This window comes from Rhinoraja longicauda, chromosome 12, assembly GCF_053455715.1.
Source record: "Rhinoraja longicauda isolate Sanriku21f chromosome 12, sRhiLon1.1, whole genome shotgun sequence".
NCBI classification, from domain to species: domain Eukaryota; kingdom Metazoa; phylum Chordata; class Chondrichthyes; order Rajiformes; family Arhynchobatidae; genus Rhinoraja; species Rhinoraja longicauda.
The window spans coordinates 38,757,869-38,782,806 of record NC_135964.1 but is presented as its reverse complement, the minus strand read 5'-3'; the positions used below and the strand labels follow the sequence as shown (position 1 = coordinate 38,782,806).

Here is a 24,938-nt window from a genome sequence, read left to right as displayed (position 1 = left end):
GGGATCCCATGATGTTTATTTGAAGATACTAGTGCAGACCAAATTTAATATAATTGCATTCATGTTCATAACTTCCAATCAGCGATCAGTTATAAAGTCCTAACACACGCAAACACACACGCAGATTATTCCCCTTGAATATGCTGCTAACCAGTTATTAAAAACAATTTAAAATGCATTTGTGAAAATAGTTTATGAAGTGAAGAATTTATACATGATGAACAGTATTTCTACTACACTTCTATTTTTGAAAATAAAAGCATTTTAATGAATTGCGAGCAAAATATATAAAGTGCTGAAGGAACTCAGCAGGTCGGGCACCATCTATGAAGTGGAATGGACAGATGACGTTTTGGTCCGAAACCCTTCTCAAGTCTGAAGATGGGTCCGGCCCAAAATGTTGTCTGTCCATTTCCCTTCACAGATGCTGCCTTACCTGTTCAGTTCTTCCAGCTCTTCGTCTTTTGCTCAAGTTTCATGCAGTTACAGGCAATTGTGTCTCTCTTAATGTAGAGCCCTGTTCTTCAAAATGCCTTTCTTTAGTTTATTTTTGAGAAATATTTGTGCCATTAACAAATAGAATTAAATTTACTAAAATCTAACCCTGGTGGTTTTTCATTGTAGCTATAAATATTATGAAGCATTTTGTCCACTTTCCACTGGAATTCTACATTACAACATTGTGAATTTCAGTATTTAACTTTTGCTAACTTACCGTTCGCGTTCTTGTTCAAGGAGGTTGGTGAACTCATCACTCTTTTCCATGTACTCCACATGCTTTTTTTTCTCGTCATCCAAATCGTCTACTGTCTGCTTGTGAGATCTTTCTACGAGGAGTAGTTGCTCCAACATCCGCCTGTGAGTCTCTTTCTGTTTCTCAACGAGTCTGTCAAGCTGCATTTAGAATAACATTATGAGTATTTGTATGCCTTAAAATCTGTTAATTACAAATATAATGTTAAAAATTAATAATTACAACTCGAGTGTCATTATGCATTTTACTGGAGTCTTTCTGTAACTTGTGTAACCATTTAGAAAACAACAAGGAAGTATGGATCAATTCCAGCCAACAATTTTTTGTGATCATGCTCGGGGTAGAAATTTTGTCATGGTCCACATCTTCACGGTAAATGAATTCCATTTCAATCAAGGGTGTTGACTGAAAGTTTGAATAGTCATAAGTGGAATTTCTTTGTAACTAGCAGGTTTTGCTGTAGAAGTGCTGGAATTACTGAATCTCTCATTCAAGAAATAGAAATCTGGAAGGAAGCAGTGGGTCAAGCAGCATCCATGAATGCAAAAGGTGTATGTCGATATTTAGGATCAAAACCTTGCTTCAGGAAGGGTTTAGTTTAGAGATACAAGCGCAGAAACAGGCCCTTCGGCCCACCGCGTCCACACGAACTAGTACATTAACACTATCCTACACACACTAGGGACAATTTATATTTATACCAAACCACTTTACCTACACACCTATACGTCTTAGGAGTATAGAAAACCCACGCAGGTGACAGGTACAAACTCTGTACAGACAGCATCAGGAGTTGGGATTAAACCCTGGTCTTCAGTGCTGCAAGCACTGTAAGGCAGCAACACTACCACAGCGCCTCTGGTGGCTAGCAATAGAAGATTCCTAAATCCCATCATCTCCTATCCCCAACCTAAACTTCATCACCACAGTATACTTTTCCCTTGAATCAGAATACTGACAACCTTAGTGTTCTTTCTTCTATAAAAGTGTAACTTTGGGACACCAGTTCCCACTTCTGTAAAACTCTGCCTTCATACAATCGCTGCTGAAACCCTCAGCTGTATTTTATTTTCCTTTGCAATTAACTACATCGATGCATTTTTGGAGGACTTTCTCATTCTGTTTCCATAAACCATTTGGGGCAGTTCCCATATGGGGTGGCACAGTTGCGCAGCGGTAGAGTTGCTGCCTCACAGCACTGGAGAACCAGGTTTGATCCTGACTATGGGTGCCTTCTGTAGGGAGTTTGTACGCTCTCCCTGTGACCCCGTGGGTCTCCTCCAGGCACTCTGGCTTCCTCCCACATTCCAAAGACCTGTAGGTTTGCAGGTTAATTGGCCTCTGTAAATTGTCCCTAGTGTGTAGGATAGAACCAGTGAGTATTGGACCTGAAACGTTAACTGCTTCTCTTTCCTCGGATGCCACCTAACCTGCTGAGCGTTTCCAGCTTGTTCTGTTTAATTTCAGATTATTTATTTTTGGATCGGCTGTTTTCTACACACTTGAAACTTGGAGAGAGATATTTGATGAAAATAACTGAATCCAGGCTATGTGTTAATTTTAAGACAAAATATATTTGCCGTGAAAAGCAATATTCGCTGCTGACTTCGATAAACTGCATTGATTTAAATGTTTAAGAAATTAAGTCAAAAGAGGAACCATGTTTAATTGCTCCGCAAGGCATTACTTGATGTTGCATGTGTTGGTCACACCAGGATATTACGGGGACTGGATTTAATATTCCGTTCCAACAACAGCCAGCAGTAAAAACTTGTTTTTGTAATGAGAAGTAATTATAGAGATGCGGTACCTCCTTCATTGACACTGTTCTGCTCAAGAAAGGCAGAAATTGTTAAGAAATATATGTCAATGTGCTCCAATCATGTATTAGTCTTTAAAATAATAGCTTTCTGGCCATTTGTTATAATGAAATGTTGACAAAGATCTCAACCCTGGTAGAGTTTGAACTTCTTTCTCATCTATTCTGAAACTTGGCTTTTAATTATGTTTATTTACATCTCAAATGAAATGAAAGGCTCCCATGAAAATAAGTCCGTTTAGAATATGCTAAACTATTCTTGCAATCGTATCACCCTGATTCATACTTGTTCATTTGATGATCAGAACTATCAAATAAAGAAAACTTTATAATATCATTCCTGTCACACACAGTCAATCTATGGCTATCTGCAGTATTTCCTTTTGGTCAAATAGCCAAAGACTTGTACTCGGCATGTACATGAGGAGTAACTGTTGAACAAGGCACTGAAAAACTGCCAGCATCCACAGATGTTATTCCCCAAACATGCACCAGGACTGAAGTAGTGAAAGGCTTTATGTGGCTGGTCATTGTACTGAAAAGCTTCGGGTGGTCTGAGTTTAGATTTATGCTTGAGGTTAGTTTGATTATACTGTACAACAGCATTTAAAGGGGTAACATAGAAACGTAGAAAATAGGTGCAGGAAAAGGCCATTCGGCCCTTCGAGCCAGCACCGCCATTCAATATGATCATGGCTGATCATCCAAAATCAGTACCCCGTTCCTGCTTTCTCCCCATATCCCTTGATTCTGTTAGCCCTAATAGCTAAATCTAAGTCTATCTTGAATATATCCAGTATGCGGCAGATAATTGCATAGATTCATAACTCTCTGGGTGAAAAAGTTTTTCCTCATCTTAGTCCTAAATTGCCTACCCCTTATTCTTAAACTGTGATCCCTGGTTCTGGACTCCCCCAACACCGTGAACATTTTTCCTGCACTAGCCTGCCAATCCCTTAAGAATTTTATATGTTTCTATAAGATCCCCTCTCATCCTAAATGCCAGAGAATATAAGCCCAGTCGATCCATTCTTTCATCATATGTCAGTCCTGCCATCCTGGGAATTAACCTGATGAACCTACACTGCACTCCCTCAATAGCAAGAATGTCCTGCTTCAAATTCGGAGACCAAAACTGCACACAATACTTCAGGTGTGGTCTCAGCAAGGCCCTGTACAACTGCAGTAGAACCTCCTTGCTCCAGTACTCAAATCTTCTTGCTTTGAAGGCAACATGCCATTTGCTTTCGTCACCGCCTCCTGTACCTGCATGCTTCCTTTCAGTGACTGATGTACAATGTCACCCAGATCTCGTTGCACCTCCCCTTTTCCTAATCCGGGTAGAATTTGTTTCATGCAGATAGAGTACAATTTCTCAGTAGCTTACTTATGTACAGCCCGAACATGTGAGCAAGTGTTTGGGAGACTAGCGGTATTGATTTGCCAGCAGCTGCAGGCATTTATGCCACGTGGAACTCAGTTTGCAGGCACATTTCTGACGGGATCTGTTTGGGCTATGAGCAGTTCACAGGACCGGAATCTTCATTAACCTGGTGATGACACAGATCAGCTGAAAACAACTGGCCTGGCTAGAGCCCTCACCACGTCCTCAGGATCTGCATGGACCAGCTGACAGGAGTAAACACACACTTTAACTTCTCACTACTCCATTCGGAGGACACCATCTGCTTTGAGGAGATCACTATTATCTCTGTACCCCAGCAAAGCAAGGAAGTATGCCTGATTGACTACTTACAAAGCCCAGTGCCTCTGACATCCACAGTCATGAAGTGCATCAAAAGGCTGGTCATTGTGTACATTAATTCCAGCCTTCTGGACAGCCTGAACCTTCTGCAGATTGCCTTCCATCACAACAGGTCCACACCAGATGCCATCTCCCTTAGGTTTAGGTTTATTATTGTCACATGTACCAAGGTACAGTGAAATGCTATATTTTGTATGCTATCCAATTAGATCAGATAATACTAAACATAAATACAATCGTCAAACTGAAGTACAATAGGTAGAGCAAAGGGGAAGATACAGAGTGCAGAATATAACATTGTAGCGCATTAGTTCCATAGACAAAGTACAATGTCCGCAATGGGGTAGAGGTTAATCGGACAGCACGCTAACTTATGGAAGGACCGTTCAGCAGCCTGATAACAGAAGTGAAGAAGTTGTTCTTACGTCTGGTGGTGGAATGACCATAGTGGGAAAAGTCTTTGATTATATTGGCTACATTTCAGAGGCAGTGAAGTTTAGATAGAGTCAATGGTAGGAAGTCTGGTCGGTGTGATGGACTGGACTTTGCCCTGGACATTCCTTCCACATTTAGCTGGTAGATGCGTAGAGATTTCCTGATGCTGCGGGAGTTTTGGCCCTGAGCAGGGCCGTTTGGGTTACGGGTAACTAGTGGCATTGTCAAAAGTGACACCAGAACACTACATCTATTAGATTGTGCTCGTCGGGTTAATTGCATTAGTCGAAACAGGGTGGACCACGTGAAGGTTGCAAGCAATGGCTAACCCTGAACAGGATCCACACCCTCCATGCAAGAACAGCCCATCACCAGCACAAGTGGGGACAGCCCTGCTTGTGACTGCGGATATCCAGACCAGACCATCCCACACATCGTGAAAGACTGCTCGTTGAGGCTTTTCCCTGGTGGCATCAAGGCCATCCACCCAGCAACTGATGCTGCCCTGGCCTGGATGTCTCAAGGAAGTGGCGGCGCCTAACGGCTGCGGCTCGCTAGCAGTCTGTTCGTCTTTTTCCTTTTTTTTTTGTTGTGTGTCGGTGTTGGGATGGTTTTTTTTTTTTTTTTGGTTGTGTACGTGTGGGGGTGGTGGTGTGGGTGGGGGGGGGTGGCGGGTGGGGTGGGGGAAACCTTTCTCTTTTAGGTCTCTTCCTCATGGCGCGGGGTGCGGCTCGGCCGCGGGACCTAACATCGCCCGGTGCGGCTCGGCCGCGGGGCTTAACATCGCCCGGTGCGGCTCGGCCGCGGGGCTTAACATCGCCCGGTGCAGCTCGGCCGCGGTACTTTTCATCGCTGGTGCGGCTCGGCCGCGGGACTTAACATCGCCCGGTGCGGCTCGGCCGCGGGGCTTTACATCGCTGGTGCGGCTCGGCCGCGGGACTTAACATCGCCTGGTGCGGCTCGGCCGCGGGGCTTAACATCGCCCGGTGCAGCTCGGCCGCGGGACTTTTCATCGCTGGTGCGGCTCGGCCGCTGGACTTAACATCGCCCGGTGCGGCTCGGCCGTGGGATTTAGCTGCGCAAGGCTCGGTCGCGGGGCCTTCCATCGCCCGGCTCGGCCGCGAGACGTTTCAGCGCCCGGTGCGACTTGGCCGCGGGGACTTCCACCCCCTTGCGGGGACTGTGCGGGTCGGTCGGGGACGAGCTGTCTGTCCGTGGGCGTGGGGAAGAGAGTGGAAGTTTTGTTGCCTCCATCACAGTGAGGGGGTGTTTGGAGTCACTGTGATGGACGTTTGTGTTGGGGTTATGTGCCTTGTGTTCTTTTTTGTGTGACTGCTATGTAGTTTCGTTCGGTACCTTGGTACCGAATGACAAATAAAGCTCTGTTGAACTGTTGAACCTACAACTTTAGGCTGTGCACGCCATATGCAAGAAGAAGAAGATGGACTGGGCTGCACCTACAACTGTGCAATTTCTTGCAGTCTTGGCAGAGCTTTCCCAAACCAAACTGATACAACCCAACAATATGCTTTCTATGATGCATCTCTAGAAGTTATAGGAGTCATTTGCACCATGCCGAACTTCAGTCTTCTCAGGAAGTAGCAATGTTGGTGTGCATTTTTGGTTGTCGCATCAATGTGATTGTTCGACGACAGAACATTGGTAATATTTAGCCAAGGAACACCAAGCTCTCAACCATTTCCACTTCTGCACCACTGATGCTGATTGGACCATGTACTCAATCACCCTTCCTGAAATTGATATCGTTCCTTCATATTGCTGACATTGAGGGAGAGGTTGTTGTCCTGACACCATGTTGCTAAGTTCTCAGTCCCATTCCTGTACTCTGTCTCATCATTGTTCATGAGTATCCCACCACAATGGTATCATCTGCAAACCTGTAGGTGCAGTTAGAGCTGAATTTGGCTGCCGCACAGTCATGAGTATATAGGGAGTATAGTAGGGGACTGAGAACACATTCTTGCAGGGCACCAGTGTTAAGAATTATTGTGAGGGAGACTCACTACTTCCCTCTGGAAGGCGACTCCGGACTGTCAAAGCAGCCACAGCCAGACATAAAAACAGCTTTTTTTCCACAAGTAGTAGTTCTACTCAATAACCAAAGTCTGTAGTCTCTTTTTTGCTCTGGTTAATTTTCACTCACATATTTAGACTGTAATGTTGTATCCTTATTGTTTTGATGTGTGTATGCTTTATTCTTAATTGTTAACTGTATGTTGTGTTGTCATCTGTGAGTGGAGCATCAAGGCACATTCCTTGTATATGCACATACTTGGCCAATAAACGTATTCATTCATTCATTCATTCATTCATTCATTCATTCATTGTAACATATCACTAATTGTGGACTGTAGGTCAGAAAGTCAAGGATCCAATGGCAGAGGAGGTTACTGATTCCTATGTCCTGGAGTTTGGATATGACTTGTATCTGGAACGTCTAGATAACAAGGACACCTATTTAATGACTGTATCTCTTACTTCAACACCATAATTCCATCCAAACTCAAGGACCTAGGAGTCAGCAGCGCCACTGCCACTGGATCCTTGACTTTCTCAACCCCTTACAATACTCCCTATTGTATAGGATGCACAGTGTATTATATTACACTCCCTTTATTCATGACTGTGCAGCCAAATCCTGCTCTTACTCCATCTACAAGTTTGCAGGCGCACCACCATAGTAGTCTGGATCACGAACAATGACAAGATAGAGTACAGGAATGAGATAGAGAACTCAGTAACACGGTGTCAAGATGTCAGCAAGATGAAGTCGCTAGTTATTGACTTTATTAGTTTAGTTTAATTTAGAGATGTAGCACAGAAAAAGACCCTTTGGCCCACTGAGTCCATGACGACCAGTGATCCCCATACACTAGAACTATCCTATATACTAGGGACAATTCACAATTTTTACCAAAGCCAATTAACCTACATACCTGTATGCCTTTGGAGTGTGGGAGGAAACCGGAGCATCCAGAGAAAACCCATGTGGTCATGGGGAGAACGTACAAAATCCATACAGACAGTACCCGTAGTCGGGATCGAACCTGGGTCTCAGGTGCTGTAAGGCAGCAACTCTACCGCCTTGCCGTCCCTTCAGAAAGCGTAGTGGCGTACACGCCCCAATCAGCACAAATGGAACCAAAGTGGAAATGCTTGACAGTCCTTGGGGTAAATATCATAAATTTTTGTTGTGGACAAACCACATTGATGCTGCGGCCAAAAAAGCAGACCACTGCCGTTACTTCCTCAGGAGACTAAGTAAGTTCTGCATATCTCCAATAACTCTTACCATCTTCTACAGATGTACAATAGAAAGCATGCTATTAAATTGCTTCACAACTTGTTTGGGAACAGCTTTGCGGAAGACTGCAAGAAATAGCAGAGAGTTGTGGATGTAGCCCAGTCCTTCACACAGGCCAGGCTTTCCACTATCGACTCCAACTTTTCTCCCCTCTCCCAGAACATCCAAAAAAGTGAAGGCACACACCAGCAGACTCAGGAATAGCCTCAGTTATCAGACTACTGAACAGCCCTCTCACAAGTTAGGGGCTAGTTCCGATCTTCCAAACTATCTTCAATGTGGACACTGGACTTTTTCTCTGTAACGGTTGAGCTACAATGCTGCAAGACTATATTCTGCACTCTGGTATATTTCTCTTTGCATGGCTTGGTGTACTTATGTATGGCTCAATTGTACTCATATAATGTATGATCTGATTTAATTGGATAGCATGCAACCAAAAGTTTGCTATGGTATCTCAGTATATATGACGATAATATACCACTACCTGTATTTGGCATCCATATTCTCCTGCAGGCAGTTGTTAGGCCAAAGTTTGATAGCATTTGCCAATGTAAACAATAACCTAAAAGGCAAGAAACCCATGGTGCCTTGTTGGATTTCAAGTGGCTTCCTTATTTTATTACTGGATAGGGACAGAGAAAATGATAACAGTTTCATATTAAATGTTTTATAATAGTGGAAGTACTTGCTCTTTGTTTACAATTTGGCAATTAATTAGTTCTACAGAAAAGCTTTTGGTTGTTTGCATAAACTACATACCTCTACCATTGGTTTTTCATAGATGTCTTCCTGAAGTGAATCGGTTTTTGCTTGGATTGTGTCTCGTTGCAGAGCTTGTAATACTTTTGTTGGCAGAACAAATCCATACTGTGCTTCCAGAAGTGCTACGTCAATTTTTTCTGCTTTTAGTACAGTTATGACTTCATCTCGAGCCTAAATAAATGCATGAGAAATATACTGAGTCAGCTGCTGATTATACTGAATGCTATCAAATTGAAGGTTCATTGCTATTAATATGTGACTTTTCATTATTATAAATTAGAAGTCATGCTTATTTCTTGTGTTATGTTGGTTAGGTTAGTTCAGTTTTGAGTTAAATGTCGTCTCTTGGGTACAAAATAAAGTAGAACTGTCTGAAACATAAAGGTGATCTTCCAATCTGTTGCAATTGGTAAATTGGCTTTACTTATATCAGTGCATGCTCTGTTCTCTCACTTTTTGGGAATGTTCATTTTTTGTCCTGTTTTATTACCCCCATCCCTGGTCTTGAGGTGAGGTCTAACTGATTAAAATTGAAATGTGTTGTCTGCGGAAAACAATGTTTCTGTGAGCCAATTTTTTTGGTGCAAATTATAGCTTAAATTGATGGGCACAAGGTGACAGAAACAGATAATACCTAATATGCAAAATAAAACCATGTTGTATTCAGTCACTGGTGAAAACAGAAACTGATAAAGTGAGTTATTGCTGCGCCTCTTAGAAAATAATTGCTTGAGAAATTAGATTTATAGCTGCTGTGATATTAATAAATCTATTTAATTCCCATAAGAGGAAGAAATCTAGTGATTGAAAATTGTTAGATTTGTGTACCACATAGTTATTAGCTGGAAGAACCAATTAGTAATTTCTCATTAAAGATATTTTTAATCTTTTAAATTGCGTGGATATGTTCCATATTATCTTGTCGAAGTGAAATATGCTTTGGAAAAATACTCGTAGAAAACTTCGCACCAAAATGAATGTTCCTAATTTGTTTAATTTAACAACAATTAATAATCTTTATCGAAAAACATGGCTACATGGGTGGCACGATGGAGCAGCAGTGGAGTTGCTGCCTAACAGCGCCAGAGACGCGGGTTCGATCCTGACCATGGGTGCTGTCTGGACAGAGCACTCTTAAGTTGTCTATACTTTTGTTTGTCAATACATTGGAATGTCAGTAATTAATTACTGTGAATATTTTTTCATCATTTGATTTATGTGTATTTCCTTGCAGTATTGGCCATCACCGTCTTATGAAGGGAAGCCGTATACTGACAGCAGTTCGGGAACCTGAGGAAATATCAGGTGAGGTTTTTTTTTTCAAAATTCCAACTGATATAGCTGCTTAAATTTATAAATATGTAGATTGATTTATAAAAATATAAATGGAAAGTATTCACATTCTTTTGGTGTTCTGGTATGCTGCTTGAACTTTGGTCTTGTGATTATGATTTTATGAAATCTATATACTAAAACTCTCGTTTGTTTGTTTGTTTGTTTGTTCCTGAACTACAGCCAAAACGGTACACAATAGTGCAACAATTTTAGGCCTACCTTACTCACCGTCGTCCCTTTGGTGCTAATGAAAGAAGTTTCATTGAAATCGGTGTTATATTTTTAAAGCTATTCATATTTTAAAGTTTAAATTTATCTCCTAGAGAGGGAGGGAGAGAGGGGGGAGGGACGGGGAGGAGGGAAGATAAGGGGGGTTGAGGGGGATAGAGTGGGGGTGGAGGGGGAGGGGAGGGGGAGGGGGGTGGAGGGAGGGGAGGAAGGGTGGGGGAGGGGGGAGGAGAGGGTGCTGCACCAATGCAGGAAAAGTTTGGGCCCACTTAATCTAGTTACTCTTAAAATCAACGATGCAACCACTCCAGAATACCATAAAACCCTGATAATCCAGCGCTCTCAGAACTTTGCCAATGCCCAACGATGATATTTTCTGGACAAATGGGTGTAATTTTCAATTATACCCTAACCCACGTTTTTAAATGATAGACTATTATAATACATTTTCCAGCGATCCAGAAAAGATGAAAGGCAGAGCGGGAAGGTGAGGGGAAAGGGAGGGCGGGAAGCAGGGCCCTAGTAGTTGGAACCAGGGAGCCAGAGCGTTGGTGAGGGAAAGGGAGGATGTGAATGGGGGCTTGGGTGAGTGGAAAGGGTGCATGATTTCCCAATCGTCTGTGGTGTACTTGCATTTAACTGTATCAATCGCTAATTTTATTTTAAACATAATTCAATCAGATCATTGACAAGTAATCTTGGTTCAAACTTTTAAAAATCTTAGATGTAATTGAGATTACTGACCTCTAATTCACCTTCAAGAACACTGAGCAGAAATAACAGGTCATCTCGAGAAAGATCGTCATGCTTTTTGGATGACGTCCTTGTTTTATGGTTTCTCAAAACGGTGTGCGTCTCTTCCATGTAGTCTCTTTGTCTTTGGTTGTTTATCTTAATTGCTCCTGAGTGTAATTCGTCCTTCTCAGAATTTTGATGACATGATCTTGGCCTTTGATGCAACCGTTTATTCTTGGATGAGCTTTCTAGGCTGTTGCTTCTTGAACGCATCTCCAACTACGATAGTTTAAAATACATCTGTACTTTTGGATGAAATTAATGAAATTATCTGAATTTTCATTCAAAAGAGCAAACTCAATTTAAGATAGCTAAATATTTTTACTATTTTAAAACCATTGATAGGTTAAGAGAAAGAAAATGAGGACATTTGAGGAAAATGAGGAAAAACTTTTTCAGTCAGAGAGTTGTGAATCTGTGGAATTCTCTGCCTCAGAGGGCAGTGGAGGCCAATTCTCTGAATACATTCAAGAGAAAGCTAGATAGAGCTCTTAAGGATAGCGGAGTCAGGGGGTATGGGGAGAAAGCAGGAACAGGGTACTGATTGAGAATGATCAGCCATGATCACATTGAATGGCGGTGCTGGCTCGAAGGGCCGAATGGCCTACTCCTGCACCTATTGTCTATTGTCTATTGTCTATTTGCGACCGATAAATCATCTGAAAGCCTATAGATATTTTCAATTTGTTTTTTCTTTAATCATATTTCTCCAAATATAAATGTGGGAAATTAATAGAATGTCTTCGAGTACATCCAGATTGGAGGGCATATTTCAGAATCATGAAATATTGTTCACAAGTTATTAAATTACCTAGGTTTTCAAAACATAAGACATCATAGAATCATAATCATAAAGTTATATAACACAGAAGTTGACCCTTTGGCCCAACTCATCCATCTGACCAAGTTGCCTAACTGAGATAGTCCCACTTGTCTGTGCCTGGCCCACACATTAGGAACCCTCCAACTCTTGTATCCATTTACCTATCCAGGTGATTTTTAAATGTTGTAAATAATCTATCACTTTCCTCAGGCAGCTCTTTGCACATGTGCACCATCTCTGTGTGAATCATTTGCCCCTCAAGCCCCTTATAAATCTTCCCGCTCTCACCTTGAGGATAGATTATGGATCCATAAGGATCAATTTAGAGTTTTTTTTTGCATCCATCTCATCCTTCAAAAGTCTTTCTCTTTCAAAAGGTTTGCCAATTACTTTGCACATCATAGCAGCAAAATAGATATACTATTTATATAGTTATACTAGTTACACTATTTTGGCAAACCTCCTTTATTAAATATAGCATAAGATGTAAGAACACCATTCTGATTTTCTAGTCACAATTTCTAATAATATATTTAATTAAATCACTTGTATATTTAGCTATTTGTGCTGATTTTGATGGATGCCCACTTGATTTTTGTGCCAACATTTAGGAGTAACTTTTTAATCAGAATGTAGGAACCCAAAATGATAGAGAATGAAATTGACCCTGGACATGTGGAACAGAGAGAATACTTTGGTGCCAGTGATCAGAATTCTATTGCATTTAGCATTGTTCTACAGGAGAATAAAAATGGTTCAAGAATAATAGTTTTAAATCGGGGTAAGGACCATTTTATCAGGGAAACATTGATGTTACGATAAAGGTTCATAAGTGATAGGAGCAAAATTAGACCATTCAGCCCATCAAGTCTACTTCGCCATTCAATCATGGCTGAGCTGTCTCTCCATTTCAACCCCATTCTCCTGCCTTCTCCCCATAACCCCTGACACTCATACTAATCAAGAATCTATCTATCTCTACCTTAAAAATATCCATTCACTTGGTCTCCAAAGCCTTCTTTGGCATAGAATTCCACAGACACACCTCCCTCTGACTATAGAAATTCCCCATCTCCTTCCTAAAGGAATGTCTTTTTATTCTGAGGCTATGACCTCTGGTTACTAGACTCTTCCACAAATGGAAGCATCCTCTCCACATCCACTCTATCCAAGCCTTTACCTGTTCGGAAGTTTCAATAACGTTCCACCTCGACCTTCTAAACTCCAGCGAGTAGAGGCCCAGCAGCGTCAAATGCTCATCATATGTTAACCTACTCGTTCCTGGGATCTTTCTCGTAAACCTCCTCTAGACCATCTCCAACGGCAGCACAACCTTCCTCAGATATGGGGCCCAAAATTGCACACAATACTCCAAATGCGGTCTGACCAATGCCTTATAAAGGCTCAGCATTACATCTGTTTTTGTATTCTAGTCCTCTCAAAATAAATGCTCGCATTTGCCTTCCTTACTACCGTTTCGATTGTGAAGTATTGGAAATATTTAAACATAGAGAGGAAGAACATATTAAGATTAATTTAAATATACAGCATGGAAATAGGCCCTTCGGCCCATCGAGTCTGCACCAACCAATGATCACCTGTACATGAGTTCTATCCTACACACTGGGACAATTGACAGAAGTCAATTAACCTACAAACCTGTATTTCTTTGGAATGTGGGACGAAACTGGAGCACCCAGAAAAAACCCATGCAATCACAGGGAGAACATACAATCTGTACCCATTGTCAGGATCGAACCAGTCTCTGGTGCTGCAAAGTAGCAACTCTACTGCTGTGCCACTGTTCCAGGGATCCAGCACCTTTACAATTGAATAGACCACAAGGCCTTTAAATAATCCAAGCAGAAAAGGTAAAGCACAGGCCTAGATTATTATTTGCTAACTTTGTTTGACTTTAGAGTGGTGCCAAAGGATTTAAGAAACACTTAATAAGTGATAACACTTTTTAAAGCTAGCAAAGAGATTGCAGGAGTCTAGGCTTAGATATATGAACCATTGTTAGACATGGGTGAGGTAAAAGAAGACTGGACGGTGGCTAATATCATTCCTCTATGAAGGACTGCAAAGAAAAACCTGGGAGCTATAGACCTGTAAGCCTAATATCTGTGGTAGGAAAGTTACTGGAAAGGTTTTTGAGGGAAAAGATATACGTGTGTTTAGAAAGACATGGATTGATTAAGTCTGAAGAAGGGTCTCGACCCGAAATGTCACCCATTCCTTCTCTCCTGATATGCTGCCTGACCTGCTGAGTTACTCCAGCATTTTGTGAATAAATACCTTCGATTCGTACCAGCATCTGAGGTTATTTTCTTACACTAAGGATAATCAGTGTGGTTTTGTGCATGGGAGATTGCGTCTCACAAATTTGATTGAGTTTTATGAAGAAATAACCAAGAAGATTGATGAGGGTAGGGCCTTGGGTGTAGTCCATGTGGATTTCAGCAAGACATTTGATAATTTCCACATGGTAGGCTACCTTCGATAATGGTAGAAAGCAGAGGGTGGTGGTGGAAGGTTGTTTTTTTGGAGTAGAGGCCTGTGTCTATTGGTGTGCCTCAGGGATTGATGCAGGTCCCATTACTATTTGTAATTTGGATGAGAATGTACACAAAACTAAGTAAGTTTTCAGATTGCAGATGACACTAAAATAGGTAATATCGTAGACGGTGAAGATGGAATTACAGCAGGATCATATCAACTGGGCAAGTAGGCTGAGGAATCGCAAATGGAGTTTAATTCTTATAAGAGTGAGGTGTTGGATTTTGGGACATCAAATCAAGGCAGGACATGAACAGTAGGGCCCTGGGGAGTGTTGCAGGGCGGAGGAATCCAGGAGCACAAGTACATAGTTACCTGTAAGTGGCATCGCAGGTAGTGAAGAAGGCTTTGGCTCGTTTGACTTCATCAGTCAGGCAATTGAATATGGAAGTTGGGATGTAATGTTACAGTTGTACAAGCCAACAGTGAGGTTGAACTTGGAGTATTATGTTTAGTTTGGTCAACTGCTAAAGGAAAGACACCAGTAAGCTGGAAAGAGTGCAGAAAGGGTTTTTGAAAATGATGCCAGAACTTGAAAGCCTGAGCTATAGGGGGAGGTTTGGAGTGCAGGAGACTGAGGTGCGATCTTACAGCGCCTTATAAAAGCATGAGGGGTAGAGATAGGGTGAATGCACATAGCCTTTTTCCCAGAGTAGGGAAGTCAAGTAGAGGTCATCTCGCTAGACTACCACGGCATCTCCCTTGTTGGTGTGTTTGATGATAGTGTCGGGTTGCTGCAGAGTGAGCAGAGGGCTGTATATTCAAAGGGGGCGAGGGGTGTAAAAAGGTTGAGACGGTTGATGTCATGCCAGCGGTTTGAAATGAAAAGGTCTAAAAAGGGTAAAAGGCCGTCCGGGGGAGTCCAAGAGGAGTGGGACTGGTGGAGACGGGAGAAGGGAGATCTGAGGCCTGGTCAATGTTCATGACTTGACCTCAGTGGTATGCCTGACTGTCTATCTCTGCAATTGGGAGGCTCAGACACATGCATTCAGATATGGTCAATATGTGCTTGAGAGGAGTGTGGTGGAGAGTATATCCTTGCAACTGGGCAACCTTACTTGTCTGTTGAGGGTGAATGCCCTAAATAATATGGGAAATCTTATCACTGGCTGATACTTTTGCAGGGCACTTTGTCTCAAGGCTTGGAGTAAGGTTCGGACGTGAAATTTTGGCAGTTCATTCACTGAAGCAGACTAAAACTCTGAAGTAATGATTCTGTAGTTTAATGCTGACATTTTGCTTTTAGTACCTGCTGACCTCATGTTGATTACTCTGGAGTCACAGCGGTTTCCATTCTGGATCACATCTCCTCTTTGACATAAAAATGTGATAATAATTAGCTATAGTTTGAACTTGCTCTGTCTGTGGAATGACTTCATATTCAATAGAATGCGCAACATCCAAATAACAGTAGGAAGTTTTCCATTTCAAGCTGCCTGGTTGATTTGTTTTACTGTTTGTTAAATTGTATCTTTTCAAGTAACTGTTAAAATTGTTTTAGTGTTTACTTGACAGTTTTTCCTTTTAATTGCCGTGAAGTTTAATGTCCATGCCTAACATAGGCAAAGGTACAAAATAATGCAAACAACCTTTTCATAAAGAATTAATCATTCATTCAGGCAAATAAGTACAAATGTTGTTGCTTTGTAAGAATAATAAGGCAAACAGATAAACAAGAATTAATTCAAAAGGTCATTCATGCAATATAAATATAATCCAGCCTGGTTTTGTATTTGTCTTGCGTGTGCTATTCCTGCTGTTGCATTTACCTTTTTTGTCCCTGTCAGTTCAAAAGAATTCCAGGCCTAGCTGCTACTGTTGCCTTTAAAGCAAGGAAGTCTGCAAATATAAGAAAATTCCCTATCCAAATCGTATGTCCTTTCCCTCCAAGATGCTGCCTGACTCATTGAGTTCCTCTAGCACTTAGTATTTTCTTCTGCAAATGTTAGCTAGATCTCAGGTGTGCAAGAACAAACATTGACCTTGATTGTCACTTTACAATTTATTTGCTTGTGATGTTTGAGACTCACTCTTGACTCGAGGTGCTCTCCTAACCAAAACTTTGGCTCAGACTCACACAAAGAAATGTATTCAAGAAAATAACTGGCCAACACTCTGAATGGAAATGGAGTTGAAGGTGAGAAGAAATGTGGACTGAGATAGTGAAATTCACCATGGCACACTATATTTTCACCTCTGTTGAAATCAATGAAACATTACCTGCAACCAACTAAACAGAACTAAATCATCGAGACCATATAATGTTAGACATTGAAGAGGAAACATTTGACCCAGCACAAGTAGGCTAGTGCTTTTGCTAATTTAATCCAACTCTAATCTTGCTGTACAGGTTACTAACCATGCCATTTATGTTTTTCTCATTTAATACTTAAAATAATTTATAGAGTCTGATTCGCCTTCTACCATCCTGCCTAAAATCGTATATTCTAATCTTCATTTTATTTCTCATGTGATTAGCTATAGCTGGTATCACTTCATAACCATTCCACTGGGCAGTTAAAATAGTCTATCATCATGCAAAGTATAGGTTAATAGTAATAGGAAATATGGAATGATCTTGTCAATTCACAATTAAACAGTGAAATAACACATCACAAAACAACATATTTGAAATGGGATAACTTGATTTTATAGTTCAAAATCTCTGCGAGTGTAAGACTGACTTATCATTATGCAAATTACCCCATGAGTGACATGTATATATATGATATGATATGATAATGATCTTCTGGGTTCTCTTTATGTCAGACTTTTGACTATGTTTATTTAACTCAATACTGAAGATTGCATCATTTCAATATTTCTGGAACTTTGTGAACATATCAATTATGATGGTGAGAAAGAAAACTAGTTGGCAAAGGGCAAAGCTACATTTGCTCTCAAGTTTAGCTCCATGTGCTGCAACAGTATGTATGGCCCATACATCTCCCACATCAGTCATTATTTGGTTACAGACGCGATAGGAGCCGACGTTGTCCAATATGTTACCTCAAATCATCCCCCATCCTTCATCCCTCTCGAGACAGTGCTATTTCATTTTGTCAAACCAAATAAGGTTTCAATGCAGCTTCCAGAAATTTATGTTTAGAAGTCTCAGATTTACAAGTGTTTTTTTATATGTAGGGTCAGTTTTATTTCCCATTTTCTTTCACTTTTGTCCTGGCAGAGGGCTTGGGATGGTAGCCAGACAGTCTAAAGAGATGTAAAAATGGCTCACAAGCCAAGGCTTAAAGATGCCTTCCAGGTTTGCAATAATACATTATTAAGTTATTGTTATGATTAACTTATTGAGCAATCTGCATTTATACGCTATTGTCCTACCATATAAATGCAGGATACTCAATAAGTCATGAACACATTGTCTTGGTTTAATTATTGGTATTTCCAATAAATTATTTATACTTCAGTGTATACTTAAGCTGTGATTTTATTTGTCAGTTTTACATGGCCATCTGCACTTGTCAATTGAAATAGTATTCAGCTGTTAAACAAGTCTCTCCCAAGTCAGTATAAATAACAGACTGGTTATTTAAATGAAAGTAATTACATATAAATGAATACTTCCATTATTATGTTGAAATAACTAATGACACACATACTTTTTTGAACTCTCTATATTTAATTAAAAGCATACCAAAAATTCTAAAGTCTGAGGCAGTGTGAAGTGTAGATGGAGTCGATGGTGGGGAGTCTGGTCTGTGTGATGGAATGAGCTACACCCACAACTCTTTACAATTTCTTGGGCAGAGTTGTTTCCAAACCAAGCTGTGATGTAACCCGACAGTCTGCTTTCAATGGAGCATCTATAGACATTTGTGAGAGTCATTGGAGACATGCCGAATTTCCTTAGTCTCATACTGAAGTAGAGGCTTTGATGCGCTATCTTGGCAGTCGCTTCAGTGTGGTTGGTCCATGACAGGTTATTGGTAATATTTGTGCCAATGAATTTGAAGTTCTGTAACGATTCCCATTTCAGCATCATTGATGCTGATTTGCGACATTACTCCACCACGTTTCCTGAAGTCAAACTCTCCAAAAATAATGGCAGTCACATATATACAAATGATCCAACATGCTAACACGAGATGGCATCTAACCTAAAATTATTGTGAAACAGGCAAAGTCTCCTGAGTTACCTGTTACTACAGCCTTTTGTGTCTCTCCAAAATACTTGTTTAATGTACCTGTCATTTGCTTATTCCCCATTATTAATTCGTCCATCTCTACTTCCAAGAGAACTATGCTCAATTGTGTTACATTAGTCTTTAAATATCTATGACTCCTATATCAGGAACAGGTCCCAGGCTGATATTTCTCAGATTTTGCAGGAATAATCTCGGTGAAATTACAGGTGGTGTTTGTCTTTTTTCAGCAGAACTACAGCATTTTAATGATTTCCGCACAGATGTCTTTCAAAGTGGAAATCTGGAAGCTGCAGTAATGATTAGCCACGTCCTTGCAAGCTGCATTCTAATGCTGGACTCCACACAGAATTTAATGAGGAAGCAAAAACTTGGGCTAATTGCCCACTGCTTGCAGAGGGAACTCACCCAAAGGTCTTGTACCAGGTCCGAGGAGGCACAGGAGTGTTTCCCATCCATTTTAAAAGAAGGGAATGGTTAAGGAAGACGCTATTAATGTAAATATTTTCCTATGACATATCAATACATTTTAAAATCTTTCCAAGCCTGTTCAAAACACCTCTTTTAATGCATTATTAATTTAGATTTTTAAAAAGTGTTAAGCAGTGATGTCCCCAATATATTTGATTTTCAAATATATTCATCGTCTTGCCAGGGAAAACATCTCCATGTTTTGTCAATGTTTATACTGGGAGGATCAAAGAGATGACTCATTCTTACAGGTCAGTGACCTGCTTCAAACTGCAAAGTCCAGGCTAAGATTTATTTGATTGTAAAATTGAGGAGCAACTTGTACTTTGGATTTTACGGTAGCTGAAGCCCTTGCTTTATGGTTATTCACATGTGCAATTGCTTTTCAGATTAGGGTATTTAAAAGTGACATCATTTTTAAGCATATAGATTTTCTGAAAGGAAGTTTTGTTCATGGCATGCAATCTATTAATGAGAAAAACAGTTTTTTAAGGCAGCCATTAAATATAGGCGAATGAAAAGAGAATTAACTACTTTCGGTTTCATTGGATTTATTGCTTTCATAATTGTTAATACATTTCCTTTTTTTTAGAAAGGCCTCCATCCCAAGGACAGAGCTGTACAGTTGTGGGTTTGATCTAAATACTTCCAGGACATCAAGTCTGAATTCATGTGTAGGAATGAACTGCAGATGCTGGTTTAAATCGAAGGTAGACACAAAATGCTGAGTAACTCAGCGGGACAGCCAGCATCTCTGGTGAGAAGGAATGGGTGACGTTTCGGGTCGAGACCCTTCTTCAGTCTGAAGAAAGGTTTCGACCCCAAACGTCACCCATTCCTTCTCTCCAGAGATGCTGTCTGTCCCGCTGAGTTACTCCAGCATTTTGTGTCTGAGTTCATACTGGTTTACATCAGAACTTTGTATGCTGATATCTGTGCAGTATTCTGTTTGTAGAGGGTGTACATAAAAAATGAAATACATTACAACATTAACTGAAAAATGTATTGACATTGCAGATTTACCAAACCCATACATTTACTTACAAGTCCTCCCCAGCTTACGAATGGCCAACTTATATACAGCCCATACAGATGGACAACCATTTGGAGACCAGAGGGATGGATATGGCAGTGCTACAGCATTGCAGGCATCTTCTACTGTGTGGGTGCTTGGTTAGCAATGATATCTGAATGGCAGAGTAAAATATCCTGGTTTAACTAGATGTTGCCCTTTGTTGGCCTTTGCTTTTACTTAAATACATTGCCGGGTGACCACATTTCCATCTGGGAAAACGGTTCTGACTGTATTTGCCTCTCATAATTTTATATACTTCTTCCAAGTCTCCCTTCAACCTCCAACATTCCAGAGAAAACATTGCAAATCTGTCCAATCTTTCCTTGTAGCTAATACCCTCTAACCCAGGGATCATTCTGGTGAACCTCCTCTGCACCCTTTCAAAGCCTCCACAACCTTCTGCACACAATGCTCTAAATGCAACCTAACCAAAAGGCACATCATGACTTCCTGACTCTTTTTCCTCAATGCTTCGAATGAAGGCAAGCATACCACGTGTCTTCTTTACCACTCTAACTACTTAGATTGCCACTTTCAAGGAGTTATGGACTTGGACCCCCAGATCCTTCCGTACTTCAACGGTCTTGCCATTAATTGTGTATATTCCCCTTTCATTCATAAGATCATAAGATCATGTGATAGTAGAATTAGGCCATTTGGCCCATCAAGTCTACTCTGCCATTCAATCATGGTTGATCTATCTCTCCTAACCCCTTCTCCCCATAACCTCTGACACCCATCAATGTCCCAAAGTGTTATATCTCACATTTACTTGGATCTCCATCTGCCATTTCTCCAACCATTTCTGCAGCTAATCTGTATCCTGCTGTATAGTTTGACAGTCTTCCTCACAGTCCGCAATTCCAGCAATCTTGGTGTCATCTGTCAACTTTCTAACCAACCCATCTATGTTCACGTCCAAGTCATTTATATATATATATATCACAAACAACAGATGTCCCAGCACAGGTCTCTGTGGAACTTCACTGGTCACCTCCAGTCTGAATATAGTCCTTCCACCCAAACGCCCTGTCTTCTCTGAGTAAACCTGTTATGAATCCATACAACCAAATCACTGTTTATTCCAAGCACTTTAATCTTCCGGATCAGTCTACCATGGGGGACTTTATGAATGCTATACTTTGTGTAACATTTTTTTTCATAATTCTTGAAGGTAACACTTATTCCACACCACTCACGACTTTATATGTAGATCAGCTGACATCGAAAACCACACCATACATTTTCAGAGATAACCATCTATTCCTTTCACGACATAGCAGCATTTCTCATTTATGAAGCAAGAGGCACCAGTCAGTCTGCATTGGCCTTTACATTTTGTATAACATTTTCATGAACTCAAAAGCTTGCAAATTTTTTACCATGACTTGTAGACTTCTCACCACATTATTAATATGAAGTATTGGCTTTTTCCCTTTCTAATGACAAGACGCTGTAAATTCTCTTCGTCTTTTTATAACAAACTATACTTCACAACTTTATCGACATATGTCATTAACTTCCCTTTGTTATCGTTATTTGACTTATTTGATAACAATAAAATATGCATGGTGAAAGTTAAATTGTGATTACTTTCACATCAGGAAAAGCAAGTATCTTTATTCTATTGTTAGAACAAAGTTTAAGTGAAACTTGGGCAAATTGTTTCTGCAGGTCTTTCCAGTAAATCTTTGCAAGTTCATATTCATGTTAAACCAGGTGACTTGTACTTTGATAGACAGCAGTGAATGATTGCCCTAAAAAGTCCCAAGAGATTACCCCTGATTATTTAACAAAGCGGTTTATTTTTGTTCATTTATGGTATCTGGGCAACATATAAAAGCCTAGCATTTATTGTGCATTAGCAAGGTCACCGTGAATTGCTGCCATGGACTACTGTAAGACTTTTAAAAATTAATCCCATGGAGCTACTGAATAGGCAATTTGGGTATTTGGAAGGTGATGATGAAAGAATGGTGATATATTTATGTATCAAAGTAGTCTATGATTTCCATGGGAATTTATAAATACTATTGTTCACATATATCTAGTACCCTTGTTCTTTGTTATATGGTAGTAATAGTGCATTTGTAGGTGCTTTGAAGAATCCTTGAAAAAATTGTTGTAATCGATTTTGTGGTTCCAACGTTGGATCAAGATACTCAGTTAAGTAGTTGCGATATTACACTGTCAGTAATTGAAACAATTGATATTACTGTAACATGACATCCCAACTCTTGTTTTCCATGTCATGGCCGATAAAGGCATGTATGCCACACATTGTCTTATCATATCATATCATATATATACAGCCAGAAACAGGCCTTTTCGGCCCACCAAGTCCGTGCCGCCCAGTGATCCCCGCACATTAACACTATCCTACACCCACTAGGGACAATTTTTACATTTACCCAGCCAATTAACCTACATACCTGTACGTCTTTGGAGTGTGGGAGGAAACCGAAGATCTCGGAGAAAACTCACGCAGGTCACGGGGAGAACGTACAAACTCCTTACAGTGCAGCACCCGTAGTCAGGATCGAACCTGAGTCTCCGGCGCTGCATTCGCTGTAAAGCAGCAACTCTACCGCTGCGCCACCGTGCCGCCCTATTCACCACCTTGTCTGCCTGTATTATACTTTCAGGGAGCTATGTACTGTGCCATCTTAGTGAAACCTCCACGATGTGATCAGGAAAGATATTGTGGCTATCTCATGTATTAACATATAATTAAAGGTCTTTAATGTACAGTTTATCTGGTCATTTAACATTCTGCTGTTTGTGTATACAAGGAGTCACCCTCAACACTGTAACAAGAAAAGTATTAGAAATATGTAATTCTGCAAAGTTACTTGCCTATACTCAAAATGTTAAAGCTAAGTAGATAATTATAGCAATTGAAATGGGAGTTAACTGTTTATTGTTGTCTCCATATTTTAAAAATCTATAAAAGTTTGAAATCCTTCGAGTATGGAGATTCTACCCCGAGGGTCTCTAAGAGAATATCTGTTTCTCTTTATGAATAACCTATTTTATTTCAACAAGCTGCATCCTTAGAGTGGCTTAGTGTATAAGATACAGCAGTGAAGAGTCTAAAACTCTTACAGTTGTTTGTGCAGTTTGCTGGAGATGAAGGCAGTGACGTACTTGGCACACCAGCCTTGTGTGTGACTTTTCAAAGAACTGTTTGGGTTGATTTAAATTGGGATTGTAAAAAACTGCACTCTTTTATAACTTCTTTCCTGTTACTATCAACCTGTTTCCAGTGCCGATCAACCCTGAATGTTTGAAAAGCAAAGTTTTTCCAAAAAGACGGACAAAATTACCTGTCAGCAGCAGGGTTGAAAGTAGAAAATAAAGGTGTTGCTTCTCTCATAGGGAGCACTACCATCCTGTATAAACATCCTCTGCCAGCAGTTTGCTTCCCTCTGCAATCAAAGCTCATTTTGGTAGCCCATGAAATTGAATACTCTAGTAGAAAGTATTAAGCAATTCTCCTGTGAAAGAAAGGTAAATATTAGCCTACAGCACTAACTGTTTTATCTTCCTCCAGCAAGTCAACTACGTCTGTGCATGGAAGTTTCGGAGCAACATTAAAAAAATTAGGAGAGCTTCGTCGATTTGAAAAATTGGGTATGTCTAGCTCACATATCATGGATTGAGTGTTTTTGGAATCGAACAGCAAAACTCATACTGTTGTTTCATTTGGAGGTCCATTTGAAATACTGAGTTGAGTTGCTGAAAAGATTGTTGAGAATGAAATATGCCCTTCCTTTCTGCATACCAATTTAAGCCTTTTGCTTTGAATGCTGTAGTCTAACAAAACATTGTCAGATAAAAATTTTTGAGCTAAACACATGTTTAAATGGACAACAGAACAGAGCATTCTGTGTTAAATTCATAAGTTATAGAAGCAGAATTTGGCCATTCAGCCCATCAAGTCTACTCTGCCATTCAATCATGACTATCTATTTTTCCTTCTCAACCCCATTCTCCTGCCTCCTTCCCATAACCCCTGTTACCCTTACTAATCAAGAATCTGTCAATCTCCGCCTTAAAAATATCCTTTGACTTAACCTCCACAGCACAGTCTCTGGCAATGAATTCCTCAATTCACCACCCTCTGACTAAAGAAATTCCTCCTCATCTCTTTTCTAAAAGTACATACTTTTATTCTAAGGTTATGGCCTCCAGTCCTGGAGGCAATAGCCTCAGTGCTAAGGAATCCTTCATAATCTTTCATGATTTAATTACAAATTATGGAAAGAATGATTCGAAATTCCCAATATTATGAACATTCACAGTGGAGGTTATTTTCTGAAACAGCAAATATGTTTATATATTTATATATTTGATGACGCAGAAAGCATCCAATCGATGCTTCTCCCATTCCTTATTGCTGAAGGCTATTTACTTTTGACATCAATTTATGTGGACATGTTCCTCATTCCTTTGATTTGTCCCATCTATTTACTTAACAAAGATATAGTTTATGTGTATAAATTATGGTATCAATTGAAGTGTAGAAGAGGTAAAGAATCTTTGATTTGAAACAGTAATTGTAGTCCTTTCTTGATATACACTACATGACCAATTCAGTATTTCAAGCATTCTCTCTTTTTATTT

The 24,938-nt window shown here is 40.3% G+C and overlaps 1 protein-coding gene across 10 annotated transcripts in view; it reads left to right on the top strand.

Annotated features, from left to right (window-relative positions):
- The window catches only part of cmss1 (cms1 ribosomal small subunit homolog), a 239,891-nt gene that overhangs the window by 117,051 nt on the left and 97,902 nt on the right, over nt 1-24,938 (top strand). For 8 of the 10 annotated variants that reach the window (XM_078409575.1, XM_078409574.1, XM_078409573.1 and 5 more), the window contains one exon: nt 10,098-10,168. The gene's annotated coding sequence lies outside the window, so the exon portion shown is untranslated. Of the gene's footprint in view, nt 1-10,097; nt 10,169-23,865; nt 23,946-24,938 lie in introns of all 10 variants that reach the window. The other 2 variants (XM_078409581.1, XM_078409580.1) reach the window with 1 other exon arrangement.